Source organism: Archocentrus centrarchus, chromosome 6 (genome assembly GCF_007364275.1).
Source record: "Archocentrus centrarchus isolate MPI-CPG fArcCen1 chromosome 6, fArcCen1, whole genome shotgun sequence".
Taxonomy (NCBI): Eukaryota; Metazoa; Chordata; class Actinopteri; order Cichliformes; family Cichlidae; genus Archocentrus; species Archocentrus centrarchus.
In genome coordinates this window covers 12,414,700-12,439,473 of record NC_044351.1, presented here as the reverse complement: position 1 = coordinate 12,439,473, position 24,774 = coordinate 12,414,700, and the positions used below count along the sequence as shown (strand labels likewise).

Genomic DNA, 24,774 nt, shown 5'->3' with positions numbered 1-24,774 from the left:
CTTAATGCTAGCTCCAATAGAAAGGTTCAGAACACACGGTGCATTGAGTTTCTTGGGAAGCATTGCCGTAGACCATACTCAGTGTCTATGATGATCCCCAATGTTCCTACAATGGACATATAACCAGCAGAACATGACTAGGGAGGCATGAAACAAAGTGGTCTGGTCTGAAAAATCACTAACAAAATAGGACAAAATAGCAAAAAGAAAATTAGATGAAATCTGCATGCCTACACCTGCAAAGTTTGGCAAATTGTACCCAGCACACCTGCACTAACCCTAACCCATCATAAAGACTGAAGTGAATATTTTCTCCACATGCAGCAGAAAGGTGGCAAAAAAAAGAGAGTAAGTACCAGAGACCAAAAAAAAAAAAAAAACATCTGGCACCTCTGAAAAGTGCAATGTTTTCACCGAAGTTCTTCTAAAAACTACTTAAAATTACAGTGAGTGAATATTCATATTATTTGAAGATCTTGCAGAAAGTTACCACTGAAGACCTTTATTCTGTTAAAAAACTGACACAGTTTGACTAACATCACAGAATCAGTTCTTTTTCGATGAAAAATAAATCAGGCTATTCAGGTTTAATAACTGAAGAAAGATAAGCCCGTCTGAGGGTTTGGAAATGTGGTGTTGAGACAATCATGAACCGCAAATATAAATGGTTAAGATTAGAGTGTTTTTTCTAAAATTGTGGAGCTGTAAGTCTTCTAAACCACAAACTCAGAAAACAAAGATGCATATTTTTATGAGGTGGCATACTTTTATTTAAAAAACTAATCTCACTGAAAAGTGCCTAGTTTGCAGTCTGAGTTTCAAGCTTAATAAATTGATTCATGAATAATCTCTAGTGTCAGCCTGAATTCTGGATGCCATAAAACTTGGTCTTGCTTGCGACAATCAAACAGTAATGGATATTTATTGCATAAGTGGGAGAAGGACGACACTTGAGGTGAAAAGCACTGAGAAGACATGTCATTATGTCACTTTCTGAATGCTCATTAAAAAGTCACATGGCTGCCTTCAAGCAGAATACTTTGCCCCTATGATGAGTGCTAGAAATGTGATGACTGAGCCCTCACAAGAAGCAGCAAGACATCAAAATCCATCAGTGCTGCTTCCAATGCATAGAAATGAAGTCATTATAACAGTGAGCAAAGGCGAGCCCTGCTGTGTTTTACAGCCCTGTGCTGCTCAGTTCTATTTTTAGGATGTCAGGCCCGAATTAGCTCTTTGAAGTGTAATTCGTAACATCCACAAGGTACCAAATAATGAGACAAGTAACCGGTAGTTATGCTGTTGATCAGCAAAAGCAGGCTCATGAATTTGAGCCGCGCTTTGCGCACAGGGTAAAAGCAAATCGCATTGCATGTGTTTACATCTGATGTGTCACAAAGGTAGACAGTCTAGCTAAGAACGTTTGTGTTATTTCAGCATTAAGAAAGTATATAAGCACTGATAAACATGCCTCAGACAGTTGGCATTATATTATACTTTCCTATTTTCTCCCAATGCACCCTTTATAAATTTCACAGTGTTACCTTTATTTACATTTACTTTATGTAGAGTTCAAGTCCTTTTATGAGAAAGTTGCAAAAGCCTCTATATATGCTTAGTTAAGAGTCTGCAGTGGTGCACTCTGATGCTGCTCACACATGAATGCCAATCTGCCAAGAAAATATTTCAATTCTACCAGCCTTGCATTCCATCAACAGCTGAGCTTGTAAGAGACATGCAGCAACAGGACGCCACAGCCAGAACCACGGATCAGGCGATGAAGGCTTTTAAGAGCCGTATCACATTGCGACCTGACAGGGTTCGGGGATTCATAACAATGTAGCTGTGGATTGCTGTAAATTTTGCTCCCTTGAAAGCCATGATGAGCTTAAAGCACTGTCATGTGACCAACGTCATTTGAAACGGACTCTTTTTTTAATAAAGGGAAAAGGTTTTAGGTGAGTGGCACATGTAGACTCAGCACTGGCACTATAATCCTGACAAAAATTAGGGGAAAATATGGCCAAGCAATAAAAGATGCAGATACTTCTATGTCAACCATGTATCTACAGGGAGAAAACAAAGCTGGCAAGTGAGCTGCTGCTTCTACATTTAGCACAGAACTGCAACTAATGATCCTTGAACTGAATTAATGAGGAAATTAGGCATGCCCCATGCTCCATGGTCTCTCTCAAATAAAAGAGCACTGCATTTTTTTTTTTTTTTAAATGTTAGTTCTCATCACTCTTCCTTGTTAAACCCTCAAAATGTCTGATCCTTGAAGTATGTGGGCAAAGGGTGGGAGTGGGGGCCATTTTTATTATTACAAGGTGAAGAAAAATATTGTTTAAGAGTCAGTCAATAGGGCAGGAATATCTGTCAAAATCATGCTTATTTAATGTACAACTTACTGTATATACTATATATGGCTACTGTATATAAAGGAGAATGTAAAACATATTCAAGTGTGATACATGAAAGAGAATTTATGACAGTATCATCTTTGGAAGCTGCCTTCCTTTATGCCTCATCTTCCTTCATGAAGGCATTCTTCATGAATACAACTGTAATGTTTTCCGTTCTGCTCTATAAACCAGTCACAGTTCTGAAAATCCTTTTTACTTTTTAGTAGTGCTTAATCTTAACTATATCTTATTTAGCTCCAAGTTTATTTTTTCACCTTGATGGGATACTGAATGAGATATTATATTTCGAGTCAATTTTTAACCCCGTCCCACTTTTCTCTTCTAAAATAGTTTCCACTTTCTCGCCTGTCTCCCTGCCAAGCTCTAAAATCTAATTTCATTTTGGCCATTTGGCATCAGAAGACAGATTTGGCTCTGTGGGCCTTCTGGCAAGAGGTAACACGCACCATTTCTAAAGAAAAGGGACAGACTATCAATCCATGGATGGAAAGTTATTACCTTGTGACACGCGAAGGAAACAATCATAATATTAGCATTTATGAGGTGCAACAGAGGAATTTACATTTTTCTTCCACAGCAGAAGCAAAAGCTTTCCTTTATTCAACCTTTTGTCACCATCAATGAGAATCTGTGATCAATGCGGCAGCCTTTTTCACTCTTTGCAGTTATAACAAAAGTTTCATACTCATTTAAATATTTTAGTCTGCCTCAAGCTATTCGCTTAAACTGCCAGTGTGGCCTGCAGTTACAAATCTTAACACTGACAGTTAACTTTGCAGAAAGAATCAACGAGCTGCGAACTAACTGTGCTGTGTAAATCTCTTTAATAAAGATTTTTCAACTCGAAACATTAATGGTGCAGAAACCGGCCCTGAATCAATATTATTTTGATGACAATCATTATTATGGCATCAGTGTTACTGTCCCTCTTCAGTTGAGGGTCTAACAGGTTTGCAGTTATTGAACTTAAAAATATAAGCCTATATTTTCCATAATCTGTACTGACTTTACACCTAAGCTGCATCTCTGACTTATCTATAATGAGATCACGGCAGCTGGATATAACATTATTTTGGGAGACAACTGTCTTTACAATATCTTACATATCTCTAAACTTAAAAAAAGGCATATTGAATAATGTTATCCTAGTGATACAGAGGCAAAAGAGGTACACGTCTCAAAAAAAATTAATAAATAAAATCAATCTGGCTAATCATCCTGTCTCAATCAGCTTTCATTCTTTCCCAGTTACACAACTTGACTGTTAACATGACGACTACGTTACCCATCTGGTTCCCGTCTTTGTCAGCGACACTCATTTTTCACAACTGTCTCTCTTGATTATACAAACAACTGGTCATGTCATAACTGCTTAATCTAAATGGCTGTATAAACAAGGATTGACAAACAGAATGCACCTGATGTAATATTCTTTTATCAGTTCTTCCACTCAGGCTAATCACCCACTGTATTCCTTTATACACTGGCTCTCTCTTATTGAATTTCTAATACACAGAAATACATTCAATTAATATTCAGTATAGTTCCTCAATGACTGCAATGCTCCATAAAGAGTTGAGATTTAAATCTAAATGAAAGTACAGTGATTAAATGCCGATTGTTCTGCAACAGTCTGTTATTTTCATTACTAAACAATGTAAGGAGTGAACAAACTCCCATGAACTCCCATAGTGTGATCGGAAAAGTTTTACTGAGGCAACATTTATATTTATATTTTAAGCCACACACTCTTAAAGGTACAGTCAGTCATTTTTAAAATGTATTTAATAGAAAAAGAGAATACTGCACTCATACACTGATTAATCTGTAATAATGTCTTTCAACAAATTGATGCATTCTCATAAACTTAGAATTAATCCATTAAAAACTGCACAGGAGCAGGTGCTGGTTTGAGGAAGCCACCGTGTTACCCCGCTATCTTGAATACAGTGGCCAACATAGACATGAGACCAGCCACATATGTAGTACGCCGAAAGCATAAATTATGGTCTGTCTGTGTACCTGCTTCCATTTGGACAGGTTGCACAGGTAGCCCAACTCCTCCAGGATGGCACATCATCATGCTGGTTCTCCCAGTACAGTTTCAAGAGCATGGAGGAGATTCCAGGAAACAGGCAGTTACTCTAGGAGAGCTGGATAGGGCTGTAGAAGGTCCTTAGCCCATCAGCAGGACTTTAATCTGCTCCTTTGTGCAAGGAGGAACAGGTTGAGCACTGCCAGAGCCCTACAAAATGACCTCCAGCAGGCCACTAGCGTGAATGTCTCTGATGAGGGTGGCCTGATGGTCTGACGTCCTCAATTGGGCCCCACGTTCACTCCCTGGCACCGTGGAGCCCAATTTATCATTTACCATAGAATACCACGTCCACCACTGGCGCCCTGTGCTTTTCACAGATGAGAACAGGTTCACCTGGAACATGTGACAGATATGGAAAAAGACTGGAGAAGCCGTGGAGAACATTATGTTGCCTGTAACATCATTCAGCATGGCCAGTTTGGTGGTGGGTCAGTGATGGTTTGGGGAGGCATATCCATGGGGATGCACAGACCTCTACAGGCTAGGCAACCGCACCCTGACTGCCATTAGCTATCGGGATGAAATCCTTGGACCCATTGTCAGACCCTACGCTGGTGTAGTGGGTCCCGGGTTCCTCCAGGTGCACAACAATGCCCGGCCTCATGTGGCAGGAGAATGTAGGCAGTTTCTGGAGGATGAAGGAATTGATACTGCTGACTGGCCACCATGCTCGCCTGACCTAAATCCAATAGAACACCTCTGGGACATTACGTTTTAGTCCATCTGACACTGTCAGGTTGCACCTCAGACTTTCCAGGAGCTCAGTGATGCTCTGGTCCAGATCTGGGAAGAGATCCCCCAGGACACCATCTGTTGTCTCGTTAGGAGCCCTGATACTATCAGGCATACATACAAGCACGTAGGGGCCATACAAACCACTGAGTACCACTTTGAGCTCCTGCAATGAAATTTTGTCAAAATGGACTAGGATGCTGCACCATTTTTTCATTTTGATTTTTGGGGTGTCTTTGAATTTAGCCCTGTGTAGGTTGATGATTTTCATTGCTATCAAATGATGTGGCATGCTTTTGTTCCAACACATTACCCAGCCCATATCAGTATAGATATCTAGCACAATTTTTTTTCTCCATTGAGATCTGATGTGTTTTCACAGTGTTCTGTCATTTTTTTGAGCAGTGGATATAGAGAATTGTTGACCTTTTTGATATGAAAGCCAGAGATGTGTTGAAATACCCATGAAATAAATTTAGAGAGAAACAGAGTACTTTTCTTAGCATAAATGTATCAGCTTTTAAGACCAACATTTTTACACCATGTGAGGTTGGTTGATCTTAAGTCATGATATATGTCAAAAGCTGAGTACAGAGAAAGGCATTCACCCCCATTTCCAAGTTTCACAGAGCTGTCATGTAATCACAGCTGAAAAAACACGCAACAGAGAGTGAGATTAACAGGGTCTGGCTGACTGTAGAGTAATTACAACAGGACAAGCACATACAGAGAAAGTCCAGTCCACTACCCATGATTACAATGCTCAGGAGTTACAGTCGCTGATGTGAACCAGTATTTTATGGGTTTACAGTCTGAAGAGAGATTATTATAGAGTGGGAGTGATCCTGCCTCTTCCTTTTTCTCAAAATCCATGCAAGTTCTTATGGGAAGCCATGTTTACATATTACAGACTAATTTAGCGAAGCCTCTAGCATCTCAAAACAACGTTCCCAGAAAACAAGATTATATGCTTTTAGCAATTTAACTTGAGTGCATAGCTCCGTGGTTGTCAAACTTGGTGTGCCATAACATGCGTTTAGGTCCTACTTTGAGAAATAATTTGTTACTAATAACAGCTAAATCCCTTCAGGCCTGACAGGATGATAGAACACCCTTGAAGGCAGTGTTTCAGCCACTTCCTTATCTAGACTTGCACATCGATTTCAGTACTGAGTAAATATCAATTATCTATAAGTTTGTGTGTGCACTCAAGTCCTACAGTAAAATAAAGACCCTGTTAATATGGCTTTGAAGAATAGCTGGAAGGAATCATTTTTAAAGTTTACACAGCAAAATTGTAAAGGTAAAATTTTTAAAGTTGTTTCGCATTGCATGCTTCAAAGTTCCCATCATTGGCAGTCTTTCTAAAGTTTGCCAAAGATAAATAGAATGTGTGACTCTCAAAGGCCCAGGAGTAATAATGAGATGTTAGCTTGAATCCAATAGATTAAACACTCAAGGTTTGTACAGCATAACACATCTGAAGAGTTGAAAACAAGGTTAAGCAGACCTTTATGGAATGTCAAAATGCCCTCATCTTGAAAGCCTGAATGTGTTGAAATCTCTAAAACCCTTCAAGTAGTGTAGTGCTTTTAGGCGAATTCTGAGAAACTGATATATCAACTTATATAGTAATATGATGAAATAATGCTCAGGTACACTCAAAGGTATATTTTAGCTTCTAGGAAGGCTGTTTATGTTTTTCCTAATGCAGCAGACTTGCTAATACACTGACTGGAAGAATTTATTTAAAAAAAAAAAAAAAAAAAAGCTCAGTGCTGCTATTTGGTGGGAAGGGATTCAGAAAGCAGTGATTATTAGTTTAACTTTTTTTTTGGTATGAACTTGTCAATACAGAGTCCAATTTCCTCATCCATCTTCAAAGCACAAACCACACAGGCAGAGGAAGAGGATGAACAGCTGAAACCTCCTACGTAGAAAGCCATGTGAGACAAGGTTGACTAAACAGTGAAACAATAGGTGGCCAGACTAAAGGCCTTGAAACAGATCAAGTTGAAAGTCTTTGGGTAGATTAGAGGCCAATAAATCTGAAATGGATACTATGACAGCATGTGAAGTAACAAGATATGTATTCAAAAGGTTCTTCAGGGTCTTCCTCGGTTTACAATAACCTGATTGAAAGTTGGCAGAACAAAATGAAGCAATTTTCATGCCAGACGGGTTTTCAATGTGAATTTTAAATCAGACTAATCTAAATGCTACTTTGTCAGTGCATTTTATCTGCCCCTGTAAACATGATCAATAAACCACACACAGACTGGTCTAATGATTAGAGAAATCTGCTGTCAACTGGAGAGTTCATGTCCACAACTCAATTCCCTAAACAGTGCCTGAGTATAAAAATAAGCCAATTCTAGAAGTGAGGCTTTCTAGCTGACCCTGCACTTTGGCTTTTCAGAGTTTCCAGCTGGAGCCATGGGCAAAGGTGGTCATACTGTGTGGCACAGATGGAACAGCAGAATGAACAATGTGCAGTTCTCTACTTCAGCTGATGGTGACAGCATAGCAAGACAACCGTTTACACGGTGAGTTTATTTCCCACTTCTAGCATGAAATCAAAAGTAATGGTGCCTATACCAGAGAGAGATGAATGATTGTTAATGATTCTGAATGATAATCGTATAGCAACGAAGAATTTAGTCTACAGTAACTGGTGAATACAGGCAGACCAAAAATCAGATTAACTGAAGGTAAACTGCATTATTTATATTCAAGAAATGATTTTTATTTTCTTAGTTCTTTATTCCAAGCAGTTTTTATATTTGCAAAATTGTTAACAGGGACAGTAAGCTAATGACATTTTAGTTAACCCACTGGTAGCTCATGTGAAAAAAAATTAAATGGTCTGTTCAGCTCTGCACATGATCCATATTTAGCATAATCTGGTTCTCAAATGGTGCTTGCATCATTTAAAAAAATAAAATAAATATTCAGAAAAATTCTTATCAGTGAACCATGGTATTCAGTTTTTCATATTTGTCAAGACTTAGCACCCAATAGTGTTTAAGATAAGATAGATAATGTTTATTCGTCACATGCACAGTTATACACAGTACAATGCACAGTGAAATGCAGCTGAAAATAAGTAGCAAAAAATATAAAGAAATTATATATATATATATATATATATATATATATATATATATATATATATATATATATATATATATATATATTCATTCACTATGCACACTACATAGAATAATAGATACATTGTGCATAATAGTCCAGTTTAAGGCTCAGAGTTGAACAGACGGATGGCTTGTGGGTAAAAACTCTTCTTCAACCTTTCAGTTTTAGTCCTCAGGCAGCGGTAACGCCGGCCTGATAGGAGCAGGGAGAAGAGAGTGTGTCCAGGGTGGCTGGGCTGCTTAAGGATCTTCATAGCCCTTAACCTGCCCTTAACCTTGGTATAAATGTCCTGTAGGTTGGGGAGGGTGGTTCTGATGGTCTGTTCAGCTGAACGAAGCACCCTTTTAAGGGCCATGAAGTCCTGTTTAGTGCAGTTTCCCATCCAGGTGGTGATGCCCCCACGCATGATGCTCTCAGTGGTGCAGGTGTAAAAGTTCCTGAGCACCTTGAGTGGGAGCTTAAAGTCTCTCCGCCGCCTGAGGAGGTAGAGATGCTGTCTGGCCTTCTTCGCAGTGCTGTTAATGTAATGAGTCCAGGACCGGTCCCATGAGATGGTCACTCCCAGGTATTTGAAAGTGTCCACTCTTTCCACCTCAGCACCACTGATGAGAAGTGGATGGTAGTCCCTCTACTGCTTCCTGCTGAAGTCCACAATCAGTTCCTTTGTTTTGCTGATGTTAAGCAGAAGGTGGTTCTCCCTCCTGTAGGCTGTCTCTTCATTGTGGGAGATCAGTCCCACAACAGCCGTGTCGTCAGCAAACTTTGTGAGGACGTTGGACTTGCAGTCGTGGGTGTACAGCGAGTACAGCAGAGGGCTGAGCACACAGCCCTGGGGGGATCTGGTGTTGAGGGTGAGGGAGAATGAGGTGACCCACTCGTATCACCCAGTGTTAATTTTGACAGCAAATTTTGATTTAGTTTTAGTCATAGTCTTTTGATGAAAATGTAATTTAGTTTTAGTCATAATTTAGTCATCTGAATAGTTTTAGTTTTAGTCGACAAAATTATCGTAAGAATACAGTCGACTAAATCTACAGTCGATTTAGTCGACTAAAATATAAAGGGTGTAAAATGTAAATGCTTTTTCTTCAGTTCTCTTGAATTAGTCATTACACACACAAAATTAAACATTTTTTAAAAGTTATACAATATTATTAGTAATATTAACATTAGCGTTTCACCTGCTTCTCACACACCTGATCATTAACACCACCTTACTGAGATAATACGAGCATTTTACAGCAGGACACGCTCTGAAAGGTACAGGGCAGTGTTCAGGACTAAGATTAGGAAAGGCTAATCCACCGCGGTGTGGAGATTTTCTCTAAACACAAACGCTAAACTGGGAAAAACACTTTACCTTGCATGACATTAAAATGCTTACCTTTGCATGGAGATCTGGGTGACTGGTTTGCAGATATTGTTTAAGATTTGTCGTGTTTTTACCCGAGATAGTCGCCCCATATGGTTTACACATTGTTCTGTTTGTCACAACGTCAAAAGACAAATGTGTCCACACATCGGCTCTTCTTTCTCCCTGTTGACATTGTTTACATCACTTAGTTCTATCGGAAGTAACGACAAATCACAGGCTAGTTTGGTCTTCCTGGGTTTAGAGCAAATTCGCGCAACTGTGCGTTTGATTGGATGTTTTCCTAACTTGTCCTGCCCTGTCACAAAATTTAATAAGTTCTGATTGGATATCGTCCCCGCCAAGCATTTTCGTCTCATTTTCATTCATTGACGAAAGTGTCAATTAATTTCGTTATTGTTTTTATCATTTTAGGTAGTTTTTATTTAGTTATCGTCTCATTATCGTCATGAAAAAAAGGTTTGTCGACGAAAACTATGACAGTATGAAAAGCACAAGAAGCACTCGTGAATCTGCAAGTACGGTTTATCAATTTGCGCATGCAAGGAAAAATGTGGCCGTCGCAACCATAGTGCGCATGTGCGAGTCACCCATTTTCAAATCACGCCGGTTTCAAGTGTTTACATGAGAACGCAAGCCGGTACATTTCCGAAACACTCCATTCTGGACCCCGTTTCCGAAACACATCGTTTTCACTCCGTTGTCATGTAAACGGAAGGGCGAAACGCATCAAAACGATGCTGTTTTCATTTTGAAATGGCGTCGTGTAAACGGGGCCGGAGAGTAGCAGTGGTCTAGAGTCCTCCCTCTTCTGGTGGGGCAGTCGATGTGTTGAGTAAACTCCAGTATCACCTTTTTCAAGTTTGTTGTTAAAGTCCCTGGCTACGATGAGAGCCGCATCACAGTGGTTAGCCTGATAGGTGGAAATAGCCTCATGTAGCTCGGATAGTGCAGTGTCCGTGTCCGCTGGGGTGGAATATAGATGGCACTGAAGATGACCAAAGTGAACTTGCGGGGCAGGTAGGGGGGCGACATTTCAGGGTTAGGAGCTCCAGGTTAGGCAAACAGGATTGTGTCAGAGGGACAACATTCCTACTGTCACACCAGTTATTAATCATATTAATCACACCTCATCCACTTGATTTCCCAGACTTGTTTGTTCTGTCCATGCAATGTACACTGAAGAATTCCACCGGATGTACGGCATGGTCCGGTATGAGGGGGGGTCAGCCATGTTTCCGTGAGACAGATAATGTTGCAGTCCTCTATGTCCCTCTGGAACTGTATCCTGGCCCTGAGTTCATCCAGCTTGTTATCCAGCGATTGGACATTAGCAAGCAGGATGCTCAGCACTAACGTTTGGTGCACTCTACGCCGGCTCTTTTCCCTCAGGGCCTTGTGCGTGACCTGGGGGCCCTGCGCCCTCCTTTGTCTGAGCTGGCCCACTGGTGCAGGATGTCCCGGGGCCAAACTGGGTCAGGAGAAAAAGGTCTCAGAATATAGCCAGAGTGCTGTATTCCAGTGTTATATGTTATATGTGTTATGTGTCATATGTGATATGACACAAAGCAGGCAAAATTCAAAAATCAAAACTAATGAAACATAATATATAAAGACAAAGTGTCGGAGCAGGTATGACGGCTGCTGACCTCACCAGTGCCACCTTTTTTCTTTGTTTCCATTTTGGAGCTGTATGTAAATATTTTACTACAAACAAACTACGCAAAAGCATGACTGCCTGTGAAAGCCGTACTATGCGTCTTGGAGATGTAACTTTTTGCAGACAGAAGACATGCACGGCTGACAAAGAATAGCAGGGATAAGACTAATGAAGAAGGAACGAGATACTAGCCACCCCTTTCAAAAACTAGACTGAAGGAGCAAGTGCAACTTTAAGGAAAATAACAGCACCAGGATCTGGACAGAGCAAAGTTAAGATCAACAGATAATAAATATTTAATTTCTTCACTGATGAAAGGGAATGGGGTTCCATGCGTGGGAAAATATGTTCATATCTTGGCAACCTTTACTAAGAACTGGGGAGAGCCGCGGTAGGCCATGAGGAATGATGACCTGTTCTCATGCAATGGCACATTCCTGCCATAACTAAGCTGAAACAGGCCTGGGATAACTGCAGCAGGCAGCTTGGAGTAACAGCTTGGTGGAATTTATGGGAACCTACCACCCACTCCTCTTTGACCAGCCCTAAATCTATCAAAAGTGCCACTGGATCTTAAAGGTTCAAAAGCCAATCTGAAATCACTTCAAAGTGAGGATGAAAAATGTCAAGAAATTAATAACGATAGTGTAAACTTGAAACAGCTTATTTGATTATACAGTTTCCACACATACTAGAATGGGTGATCACTGACCGCCTTTAAATTAAAATGGAAAAGCTAACTGACACTTAAACATTTAACTATTAATACAAATTTTAAATGCATACATGGAAAATTAGGTGATACGGTCTATATTTCATTTTAATATAAATGTCAAACAGTTTTTCCCTTTTGAGTGTGTAATTAATTTCTCACTCAAATAGTGCAAACAAACTAAGATAATTAAACTGCTGTATGGTAGAATTACAGCTGCATTTTCAAGCTTACTTTAGCATCTTAATAGTGTCCCTTATAGACTTTTATACTTACTTAATAATAGATAAAGAAATGGAGTAGAGAGCTGACCCATAGATCATTTAATATTGATGTTTCAGACATCTGCGAATCGCTTTGTGAAATTCATTTGTGCTCCCTTTTTGCACTGATGGGAACTCCAACAGCTGCCTGCTTCCAAAGCCCACTTAGTGAGGTAGAGTGAGGGCTGCAAGACAGGCAGAGCAAGAGTGTGATGGGAATAAATGTTCTAGAGGCCTACTAATTTATTGATCTCTGTTGACCTCGTCTCCAGTGATGGACTTCAAGGACAGAATAGGTTTAGCCTTTTTCCTCTTCCACACTACATTTCCTGGAAGTTAGATACTTTGGCTTGCTTAATGGATTTAAACCTTATCAATGAAGACCTAATGGGAAAACCTGACATTGTTTACTATTGGAGCAAGTGAAAGAGCACTTTTAGTGAATACTGTTGAAGTGGTAACTCCAGAGTAAAAAGTACAGAATTCATTCTAATCCATTTATAAAGAAATCTCACAGTGGGGAAATGCAACAATCAGTAAGGGGAACAACTTGAGGGCATCCATGATTCAGCCGTACCGGATCTATACATGTGTACTGCAAGTCAATGTAGACTGACTTCCACAGTGCTCGGAAACTCCTTAAGGACTCAAAAAACATTATCCCATAACTGTTGACTATAGGATAATAGAACGTTAAAAAGTACATTAAAACCTAAGCATGAACCCAATTCTTTTTTCCAAGTCAGCTCTGACACACTCATATCTTCAGATATAGATAAGACATGCAGTTTAATGGTCTTCATATAGATGAGCATTATGCGACACATTGAGCCAAGATTAAATCTCACATTGAAAACTGACCTTCCAACTAAAAACAAGATCTAACTTCATTGAATCTGTAGATGTCACATTTCTAAATTTCCAAAGAGGAAGTTTTCTTTGGGTAAAAATTTGGCTCTTAAAGACTTAATGTCTTTTTAATGAACTCATTTTTAAACTGCTGCCAGAATAAGCATAAAAACAAAATAACTAATGTCTGGAGGAATGGGCTTGTTGTGGAAAAACTAAAGAATCCGAAAGATTACATTCATGGAGGGCCAGCATCTAGATGCCATTACAAGACCTGTATTAATTCCTGTGTTCATATCTCCCAAAGTCATACTTCACTGAACTTCAGTTTAAACTATATAACTACAATTTCATTTACTTTTTGTTTATCAGCTTAAACTTTAAAGTTGAACATTTTATACATGACTAAAACTATTTAAAATGCCTGGTGTCTACTATTGAGCATGCTTTATTAACTGGGAATGAACATAATCTCCAGCAGCTCTGCTAATGCTAAGTATAATATATGAATCTGTAGAACCCCAGAAAAATCACATTACCCTGCAACTCCTACTTAACTCTTCTGCCATGGCTACACTAGCCAGAGTTGTCACTCCGACGGGAACAAACAAAACTTCTTAAGAAATATTATTGTTATATAATTGTTTCAGAGCACTAAAGTCACCAGTGAAATACATCATGGCCCAGTTTCCCGTACAGGGATTATGTCTAATCCTGGACTAAATACTTTTTCTTATTGTGGCCTTCATTGACTTTTTCCTTTTAGTCTAGGACCATGCTTAATCCATGACTGGGAAACCGGCTGCATGTGTTTAAATCTTAATATTACAAAGTTCTTTGAAAAGGGACCATGGTTATGGCTAAGCACTCACACTGCATTTGTTAACAATCAAATTAATGGACCTTGACTTGTTGTTGTACCAAGCTTTGTTAATTGCACTGGTTGTACACAGAAAGCTGTTGGAGATGAAAAATGGAGACAAGAGTATCAGCAGGATGGAGTGAAACTCAGATCGATGGTGTTTTAGTTGATTTGTTACCAAATGTTACATTTCTGAAACAAAAATAATCAGATAACGGAAATTACAAGCACATAAAATATTGTGCAAAGGCCTGAGACACCTCTTATTTCTTTATATTTTGTTTTCAAGCAGCCAGATTGTCTTGTAATTTTTCAAGTGCCCTTGAGCTATAGTTCTCCAGGCTTTCCAAAAGTCTTTCAAAGTTTTTTGTTGGCCATTGGCTACTTGTTCACTGATTCTAGTCAGTCTAGTCTGAGTACCTGACATTTGCAAAGGAATGTTTCTGTTTGCATGTTGAACCACTTAACACTGACCTATAACTCATTCAAGCATAAAAAAAAAAAAGGCACCTAACTCAAGCGATGAGCCAGTGTTGTGTATACACATAAGGGACAGCTTAGCAATTAACCAACTGTCTTTTGGCACTTTGTTAGCAGCCTTTTGCAAAAACACATAATTTGTTCCTTTGGATTAGTTGAAGCCATGAAAAATGTCAAAGATAAGACAGTTTGACAGCCACAAAACAGTACCAGCACAAACAAGGTGATTCCCAAAGAGATATTAACCAAAAACTTTGCATATCTTGGTATGGTGTGCAGTGTGTCCTTAAAAAATGTGAGTAAACTGGACAAATGGAGGACAAAGGAAATAGCAGGTCTAAAAAAAAAAACAAAAGAGAAAAAACTATCTACAGCAGCATTTGAAAGCCATATCCTTAAGAAAAATCCTGACACAGGATCTAAGAGATCCATCTGGCCCTTCAGTTGATACATGTACTGTTTGCAAACGTCTCATCAGAAATGGTCTCAGTGGAAGAGTGTCTGTCAAGAAGCCATTCTTAAGGAAGGGAAATGAGGAGAAAAGGCCATCCCCACAGCATAATAATCACACCTCACAGCCCATTCTTGTGCAGGGTTCTAATGATTGCCTTCTTTGAGACTAAATTTCCTGACTTGGTTAAGTCATTCACTAGCGTCTCTGCAGTTGGTCTAGGTCTTTAGACACATATCTCACTACTTTCTTTCCAGAGTCTTTGAAATCTTTCATTCCTACCAGGCTTGTTCTTTACTCAATATTTGTATATTACTATAAATGCTATCTCTACCATAGGGTAACTACAGGGTTGTAAAATACCATTTTACTACTGCTATTATTATCCTCCCCACTCACTTTCTTCAAAAATTACTAATGAAATTCCTCATATGAAATCAAGTCTGGATGCTTTATTCAGGTTAATGGCCACATTATCGGTGAATCAGCATTTAGAAGATAATTATGTCAAATCAAAGCCTCTCAAGTTTCTCCCCCTTTTGATATGGTACCTATTAAGGTCTGGCACCATGTCACAACATTTTAAATGTGCTACAAAAAGTGGACAACAGTACCTGATTTAACAATGAAATGCTTTGCTTCAAGAATAATGATACAGAGATCAAACTGAACTGCTGTTGCAGTAAACAGAAGACATTAAGTTTGTAAGACACACCACACAAATGCGTGTCAAATGTGCCACAAACCGGAGGAAAAAGGACATGGAAATACGTACTGTGAATGTGGAAATATAAAACAGAAATAACAACTAAGAGTCTTACAATGGCAACACGACAAAACAGTCCCAGTTGCCAAAGTAGAGACAGCAATAAGAACAAAAACAAAATGTCCAGAAATAGCTGCCAGTGCATTGCTGGTGATGTGAAGCTACAATTTTGAAATACCAACACTCATGAAGTCATGAAGGCAGGAAGGATGAAATCACTTCCCCGAAAAATGCTGAAAGGAATGGCTGCCTATCAGATGAATAACTTCTGAATAACTTGAAAAACACGGCTTGAACTAAACTCCAAGGTAGACAATCTTTAACATCTAGGTCAACCAGTAATAAAATAAAATTCTTCACCATCACACTAAAAATAACATCAATTTTCATTGTAGCACTGGAAATGAGTGGGAGAAAAAGAAATATGCCTGGACATGTTCTTGACCTCTTCCCTTGGTCATGTGTACCATCACAATGTGATGCATGCTGGGCCTCTCAGTAAGAATTGGGATGGGTGTGTTTCTCTCAAATACAGCCGATAGACCTCGACTAAGCTGCGGATAAGCACACCCATACCCACAGGAGCCAAGTTAACAGGGTAAGAATGTTTCACAGCTTGACAAATTTGTCTCATCTGTGTTTCTGTGGCACTTCTGTGTCAGTGGGAGAATACTGGTCACAAAAAAGAAGTTTTATGGAGGGCCACACACAAAGACACAACACTATCAAATATCAGCCCAGACACCGAGTTCAGAAACTGAAACACACAATATGGTGTATGGTGTACCTGTTCTAGCATGCCTAACCCGACTTATAATAAACTAAGTTTGCTCTAGATATAATGTTGAGTCAGAGGTATTAGAATGATTATCACATCAAACCTAGTCCCTCTGTGAAGAGCCGGGCTGAAGATGATAATTGTTAGTCCGTAAGGAATACTTACCTGACTTGTCATGGTGATGTTTGGTGTGCTACAATTTATTTGTACAGCCCAACATTATGCATGACTAAATGGTATTTACATGCCTGTCCCAGCAACAGTTCCCAAACCATGCCCTGGCTCTGAAAGAATAAAAAATCCCCTCAGTGCATAAAGTAGCATAAAACACTCATCATTTTCCAGTCATATTTCTTCAGTAGAAGAATCCACAGTGTCCAAGAAAGAGATTATAACAAACTGAAAAAAGCAGCTCCAACGAGATCAATTATGGAGTCCAGCAGATGACAGTAGGACAAAGAAATTGTGACTTACTTACCTGCCAGGTTATGTGGCTCCGTGTGGCCTTAAGTATTCTAAGGCTGAGAAACTAGTGGTGTTCCAGACAAAGCCAAAGGTTTTCTTAAGGCTGGAACCAATTTTCCTGCACACAAGAAAAGCAAGAGAAAAGAGGGCAAGTGTCAGCTTAACGCCATCATCATGGAGTCCAGTAAGCTCCTTTGACAAGTCAGACGCAGTACACAGGCTTGTGAGTTGGATTCTGGTTTCAAAATGACAAAAACTGTGAAGAAAAAAAAAAAAAAAAAATCAGACAAAAACTTTATTCTGATAAAGTCCCAGTTCTACTATCAAGTAAAGGACAAATATGCAGTTTGAAAACCTGAGTTCACAGATAATTGCATCCTCAAGAGAAAGGTACGGCGGTGAGCGACAGCAAGGTTAACGATGTTGGGGAGGGAACACGGAGAGAGAGCTGCTCCATCGTCTTAATTAAAACTAACCTAAAAACTCTGCAATCTCTTAACAGGAGGCAGGACTCTCACAGATATCCTGCTTTTTCACTAACAGCACCAACACAAACTCTAAGGCAAGAAAGAAAGAAAGAAGTTCCCTCCTCAATGAGGACAAATAATATTAGTAGAAGTTAGAGCAATTAGACATAGTAAAAATATTTTTTTTTTGTGGTCACTGTCTCTCTACAAAGCACCAAACTTGGAATGAGCCTGGCAAAACTGCTCCCTCTTGGTGTGTCATAATCTCCATACACATTCATATCAACCAGTCACAAACTCAGCTTGCGTTAATTATGCCAATAGACTAACAAACCATTCCAAACCCATTCACCACAACTCTGTCAAGTCCCAATTCTCCTTAAAAGCCATGAGTCAACAGAAATTAGAAATGAACCACTCCCCTGCCCTAAATCCATCCCTCTAGGCATGGCATTCTGGATTCGCCCACTTATAATGTAGTCTGCTCAGGCAAGAAACCAAGCTATATAAGGAATTGTTAGTGCAGAGCTCTGCTAGTAGCACTAAACTATTAGAGTCGAGGGCTTAGAGGTGGGGAGTCAGTTTACACTGAAAGCTTTTTGTTTTTTTGTTTTAAGAGGGTCCACTTGCTAAACATGACTTGGTCTTTAATGTATAATCCAACACTAATATTGGCAGAGGGTGGGGGAGGTGAGCAGGATCGGTCTGTGAGAACACATGCAGGTGTGAGTACTGTGCACATGTCAATATTTGGGGGAATACGCACATGTATTTGGTGAATATTTACACTAAGAATAAAGCCACTTTTCTTGTATTAGTTATTAGTCTTCAGAGTATTTCTCTCAGTTTTTTTTAGTTTTTTTTTATTCAATAATTTTCTTGCTCTGACCATCCAGCAGTCTTAAACTCAAAGACAATGAAATAATCTTCACATTTCTGAAGATGGCCCCAAAATAATCTGATAGATTAACTGAATGTCGTATCTCTGCACATGCCAGTCATATGCTGGTGTGAACATAAATATGTAATAATGCATTTAATATGGTGATCAAGTTAAGCAGTCAAGCTAAAAGGTCTAAAATGCTCCACGTATGAATTTCAAAAGCTCAAGTCTCCCCAGGGCTTCCCTTTACTCCCGGGTTTACCCTTCACCACTTCCTTCCTCTGGTTCTAATCTGCAGGGCACTACAGTATTTCTACAAGGCAGACAGACACATGGAGCTGCCCAACTCTTTATGGCAGTTAAGCAATGGTAATGAGGAAAGATACAGAGCTGAGCATGCTAGGCTACTGCCACTGCAAAGTGTTTTATTGCATCCCAGCAGCACTACTGCACCCACTCCTTGGGCTGTGCCTATACTGTAATGGCTCCACAAACATTTGTGAATTACTAGCCGCTGATTCCATTATGGACACCTTTCATCCATAATGCTTGGGAAATTATTACTCTGAGGTCAAAACTGAAAGTCTGAATTGGCCTGATGAGTTGAGAGTAAGATTTTAACAGGTTATGACATGACAACTTGCATGTTCAGCAGCCCTTTGATCAAACGAATACCGAGAAATCCCTATGGGAAGGAACGATGCCAAGCTCAACAGAACCTGAATCAAAGGCTTTGCATGTTACTAGCCCTCATACCACGCATGATATTATGGTATTTGAATGGAAATGTAAGGTTTTAAAGGCGCTAGCATGATAGCTTATAACAGTCCTGCACAGGAGGGAGATCACTGCAAAAGTATTTGATTTAAGAGTGTAAAGCTGCTCCTGCTTCTGAAAAACACAATTGTTCAGACCAACCTTTTTTTTTTCCACCCAAACAAAATTATTATTTTAAAATGTTATGCAAATTGCATACAGTGCAAATTATACAAACAACAGGAAGTGCAGCCCTTAAAGTTCCTCTCCTGGCATTGATTAAAAACTCATTTCTGTTCATAAATATTTTGTATTTAGAAATATCGGTATGAAGATAACCATGCCAATCAATTCCTCCCTTAAAATGGCTTAAATTTAATGATACATCATTGTCTCATTTAATATGCACAGGGCTATGAATATACAAATAGGTCACCACATCCCTTTGGCCCTTGCTTTCAGCTTATCCCCACTCTTAGATTTACTGCTAGAGGAGGAGCAGATACAACGCTGGTCCATGCTGCTGAAGTGTGTGTGTGCTTTCTGTTTTTAAGCATGAGAGGAAAACCCAGCTCTTAATTCGTAAATCACAAGGTGACAGTCACAGAATTCACAGACTGTGCCAACTGCAAGAAATAAAAAAAAAAAAACTTTCATCACATACAGCATGCTGGAAAGCTTGAAAAGATTTTTTTTTAATCATCACAAGGCTTCTTTGCTCAGCTATGTACGTTTCTGTGAACAACTTATGCATCCCAAGGTTTGTTATGTAGGAAACCCTGTCTTCTTAATCTGTGTTTAACAGGTATTTAATTACTTTTACTTTATGCTGAACAAATAACCTAGTGTGCATTGTCACCCCTCACCCAAAACCCCATCCTTAGCCAAAAAACAACCACAAACTCAAATACCATACAAAATAAAAGCCCATATAAATGTGTTAAAACCTTGATTTCCATTGGAGGGAGGTTTTTAAACAGCCAAAAATCATCCTGGTGTCTATGTGGGATGTGCAGATGTTTGTACCCCCTCATGCATGTGGTCAGACTAGTTGTATATCTGGAGTAAATAGGCTAGGAAGCCACAGGATGGGCAGCTGACTGCTATGGTCCATGAAGCATGTCTTCGGGCCAAGACCCTGTTCATAAGATAACAACTTTACCATGACCTTCAAAGGAAACGTTTCAGGCACAAAGAAAATGTTCAGAGCTCAAATCCAGACACTACATAGTTCTAAAATGCATTCACCAAAAAAATAAATAAATAAACTCCAACCCCATTCAGCACCAGCCAGCCACTCTGTCTCTATGGTAAAAGGATTATGTCATGACTCAAGCATCTTGTAGCCTAAGTAGACTGTGACAAGTGACTGAGTGGATATAATATTTGTAAAAGAATAAGCATGCAATGCAAAACAATGGACTGGAATGGAGTGCAACCAAGTAGTACATTAACCATGATGTCATTACTGTGCATCTCAGAGCCAGGGCAGAAAAAGCACCAGATCTGATACAAGAGCCAAGGCCTTGCATCACATTGAGATGGCATCGGACACTATATTTAAATATGATTCTGCAGGAGGACAGAAAAGGAGTCTGACGTCTTTTATGCTGCATAACAAAATCATGTTATCACAGGCCTTGCAAAATGAGTTTCTTATGTCTTGCTTTGGTAGCATTTATAAATTTTCTCCATCTATTTTCATTCTCGACTCCCCGACTTTCCTTTCCTCTCCTCTACATACAGTGGGCCCACTGTTCAACTCCCAGGGTGGGCAGCTGGCTCTACATCTGACACATCCAAGGACAAAAGGGAAACTCCACATTGCCGTGGTGAGGGCAGCCACCCGTGGCACTGCTCAGCAGGATTCCAGTTGTTTATGGTTGGCACTAATTACAGATTGGGAGACTCACTGAGCCCTAGAAACTTCAGTTGGCACAAAGAAAATAGAAAATGGGCTTTGACAGAAAAAACACAGGGTAACCATTAAGACCGTCTCCCCTTGCAAGAAGCCAGATAAAACATGGTGCGATGTAAACTCATTAGGATGGCTGGAAGACATCATTCAGGATCAAGCTGGAACTCCACGGGGAAACTTAACTTCTGCAGTAGCAAAATGTTTTTGCATTATTGTTACGGTCATGTGTGTTGTCAGTCAGGAGCATGCATGTTCAAAGATGAATTCAGACTATAAGGCCTTGCTAATTAGAGCAGACTGATATTTTCTGTCTGTCAGACACATGAAACATATACAAACTCCTTAGAAAGCTAATAGGACAAAGCAATTTAAAAAATAATAATTTTTATTGTCACCACTCATAACATGGTTAAAGCGTGTTTCTCCCTTATCTTCTTTACTTTTCAATTCTCATTTATTGGCCATTATAAATGCCAATTCCACTGTATATACAACTGACTAATTGTGGTCAATATATTGGCCCCCATTGGGCTTTGTTGCTCATCATGAAGCTCATCTACCTCCTGCAGGTTTCATGTTTTATTTCACAATTATTAGGCTTGGGTTATATCACAACTTTACAGTATATCAGGGCATTTATGATTTTAGGCACTGTTTAAAAGCAGCCAAGTCAACACTTTCCTGCTGAGTTTATGGGCTCACTCACTCATTGTGGGTCATATTGAATTAAATCTTTCTAAATCTTGGTCAGACTGTTTAAATTGGGAGGACTATCTGTGGTGTGAAACCACAAGTCACTGCCAATGAGCGTGCGGTTTCACAGTTAGACCCGCCCCTCCTCATCACATCTGCCTTTTTTTGTAACCAAGATGGCGACGGTAGAAACGCTCAACCTCTGAAACCAGGGGGTGATGTCATGGTAGCTACGGTCATCTTTTATACTGTCCATGAGATTAATGTCCACGTGCCTGTTCAGAATGCAGCTGTGCAATGCTCTGGTTGAGTGGCATGTATCGGGTTATATGTAGGCAGTATCAGAATAACCATTCATTTCTCAAATCAAAAAAATAACAGACTGCACTGATTTTATGAATATCATCTGTTTATTAACCATAGTTCAACAAAGTAGCACGGGTGGCTATGAACATCTCTAAAATATGTTCTTTCGATCACCAGCTCAACTTTTAGGTTTTCTTTTGTGTTTTATACACACAACAGACACTGTCTAGACATTATAGCGACAGCAAAATTGTTGCCTTGAGCTTTATAACTGATCTTTTGCAAGGAGCACCAGGTCAGTGTTTCAGTTTTTCATGAAATGAGAGGCCTGAGAAAGACGCATGTCTGGGATTCTGAATCGTAAATGGAATTCAAAAACCCAATCATACTGGAACCACGCTAACAGTTTTACACTACTCTTAGTGTCTGACTGTCTTTATTTACCAAATGACGAGAGATTGTCTAACATCCAAAAGGAGACTAATAGTTTTTTCCCCAGACACGTGGCTTTAGAGAGTTCTCATAATAGGACTACATCCCTCTCACAAAACAGGGTACTGTTGCCAAGCTCTCTGTCCAATATTTACCTTCACCAGACTCACGAATAAATGCTGTATGTTATAAAAAACATACAGCTTCTTGACAATTGTGTGAACATATTTTCTATCCCCTACAAAGGCTTGCCTTACACGCTAACACAGTTCATTCGACCCCAGAGGTGAGCATGTTTAAAAATAGCAGAGCACCCAGATATAAGTACATACAGTTAAAGATAACATTAAGTCACAATGAAGACTCAAAGAAAGAAAGAAATTTTTGAACATAGCTGTTTGAGTTTACAAGAAAGGTATCAGCCTACAAAAATGAGTAAATCAAACAATGTTGAGTAAAATCCAGCAAGCAGTCCTGTTGAAATGCACACAGTAAATGAATGCTTTATTCAAACAGAGCAACTTACTGCAAGTATGTCACAGTCCCCTCTGCTTTGTGCTAGTTAGCATCCTTTATTTCAGATTAAAACAACTTACCAGTTTTATTTTTTATTGTAAACACAAATCACTAGATTATCTACCTAGACCTTGAAGAATAAAACGGCACGTTTGATTTAAAAAAAACAAACCCCATCATAAATGTACAAATTAGGATAACATTACAGCCCTATTTCATAACAGAAAACCCTTCAACAGACATCTTTGTACCTTCTGCAAAATTATTTTGCCCTAATTTGGAGGCCTTGCCGTAAACTTTTATTCAAATACTTTTAGCCAACCCTGGCTTAGTAAAGATAAAATAAATATTCTGGCAAAAATATGTTTTCAACATTAATAATACTCATAATACTCATTTGAAACAATGTTAAGCATGCTGTAAGAGATTGATATTCTGTGATCATCTTTAACATTTCTACAAATACTTTTTAGTAATCACATCCTAGAAAAGACAAAATTTCCATAGTAAACAAATTAGAGAAAGTACATACTGCACTCTTGTACAAGGGTGTATACATAATGCCTTTCTATTTATATAATCTTTAACAATAAGTCAGATCTAATGCATATTTATAATTATTCACATCATAATATACTTGTGTACAGGAATATTACTACATAATGCACCCATACTACATAATCTGCTGATATCAATGCATTATGTATAACATCACTATAATCATAAGGAAACCATGTACAAAACATAATGTGGCCATACTGTTTACATTTAAGCAATATTGCTGATCAGTAGGTATGGTTTTAATATTGCTCAATGGTGAGTCATAATTTGTGCTATTTATGGCCATGAGTCATCCCTGACCAACATGTTAGCCAATCAGAAGTTGGCATCAAAGAGTAATCAACCACCAATCGCTAGGGAAAAAGGTTGGCTAAAATCTCCTCGGGACTGCTTTGGTTGCTAGCAGACTGCCAAGGACACCTGTAGCTTGGATGGAACATCTCAACTTCTCTGTAAACACTCACCAGCTACTCAGAGGCGTAGTGAAACTGTGAGATGTGTGACACAAAATGGATAGATAGACTGCTTCCCTTCAAAGTAAAAGATGCACCTTTTGAAATGTGTTAACTGCATAGCTGAGGCACAACTTTTATTTTGAAGGTGAACCTTCTCCATGTCAGGTTTTACTACAAAGTACTACAAGTCAGCGTCTTCCATGCTACTGACCTATATGGTGACAACTCACACACAATGCGTGCATCATGTCACACAAGAAACCTCTAAGATTTAAAGGAATGTTTCCCATACACAGACTTGATTTGAGTGAGTTGCCAAGGATTTTCAATTGTCAATGTACATTTTGCAACTCATTTTAGTGTTTTTTTTATTTTAATTTTTTTTAGAGTATGAATAAGACAATATGACTGTGTGAGTAAAATATTACTGTACTGGTAACCACAGAAAAGTCATTACTAGAAAATATTAGGGCTGGTGGTGGTCTGTACCAATCCATTCGGGTAGCTAACTGTTGAAATTCTCAGCCTGGCGATCAACCGCTGGCTAGAACCCTGCTTTATTACCAACAATTTGTTTCCCACACCATTATGCATTGCAAATAAAACAAACAGGTTTCCTATCATCTCTCATCTCCTATGCGATCATCAGCAGAGACCCCCTTCATGTGTTGGTGCAGGTGTTCTACTCTAATACTAAAGATGTGCTGGCAAAAGGAAGAA

General features: G+C 39.1%; 1 protein-coding gene across 2 annotated transcripts in view; it reads right to left on the bottom strand.

Annotated features, from left to right (window-relative positions):
- Positions 1-24,774, bottom strand: part of peak1 (pseudopodium-enriched atypical kinase 1) — a 117,351-nt gene that overhangs the window by 79,981 nt on the left and 12,596 nt on the right. For both annotated transcript variants that reach the window (XM_030731711.1, XM_030731712.1), the window contains exon 2: positions 17,081-17,185. The gene's annotated coding sequence lies outside the window, so the exon portion shown is untranslated. The remainder of the gene's footprint in view (positions 1-17,080; positions 17,186-24,774) is intronic.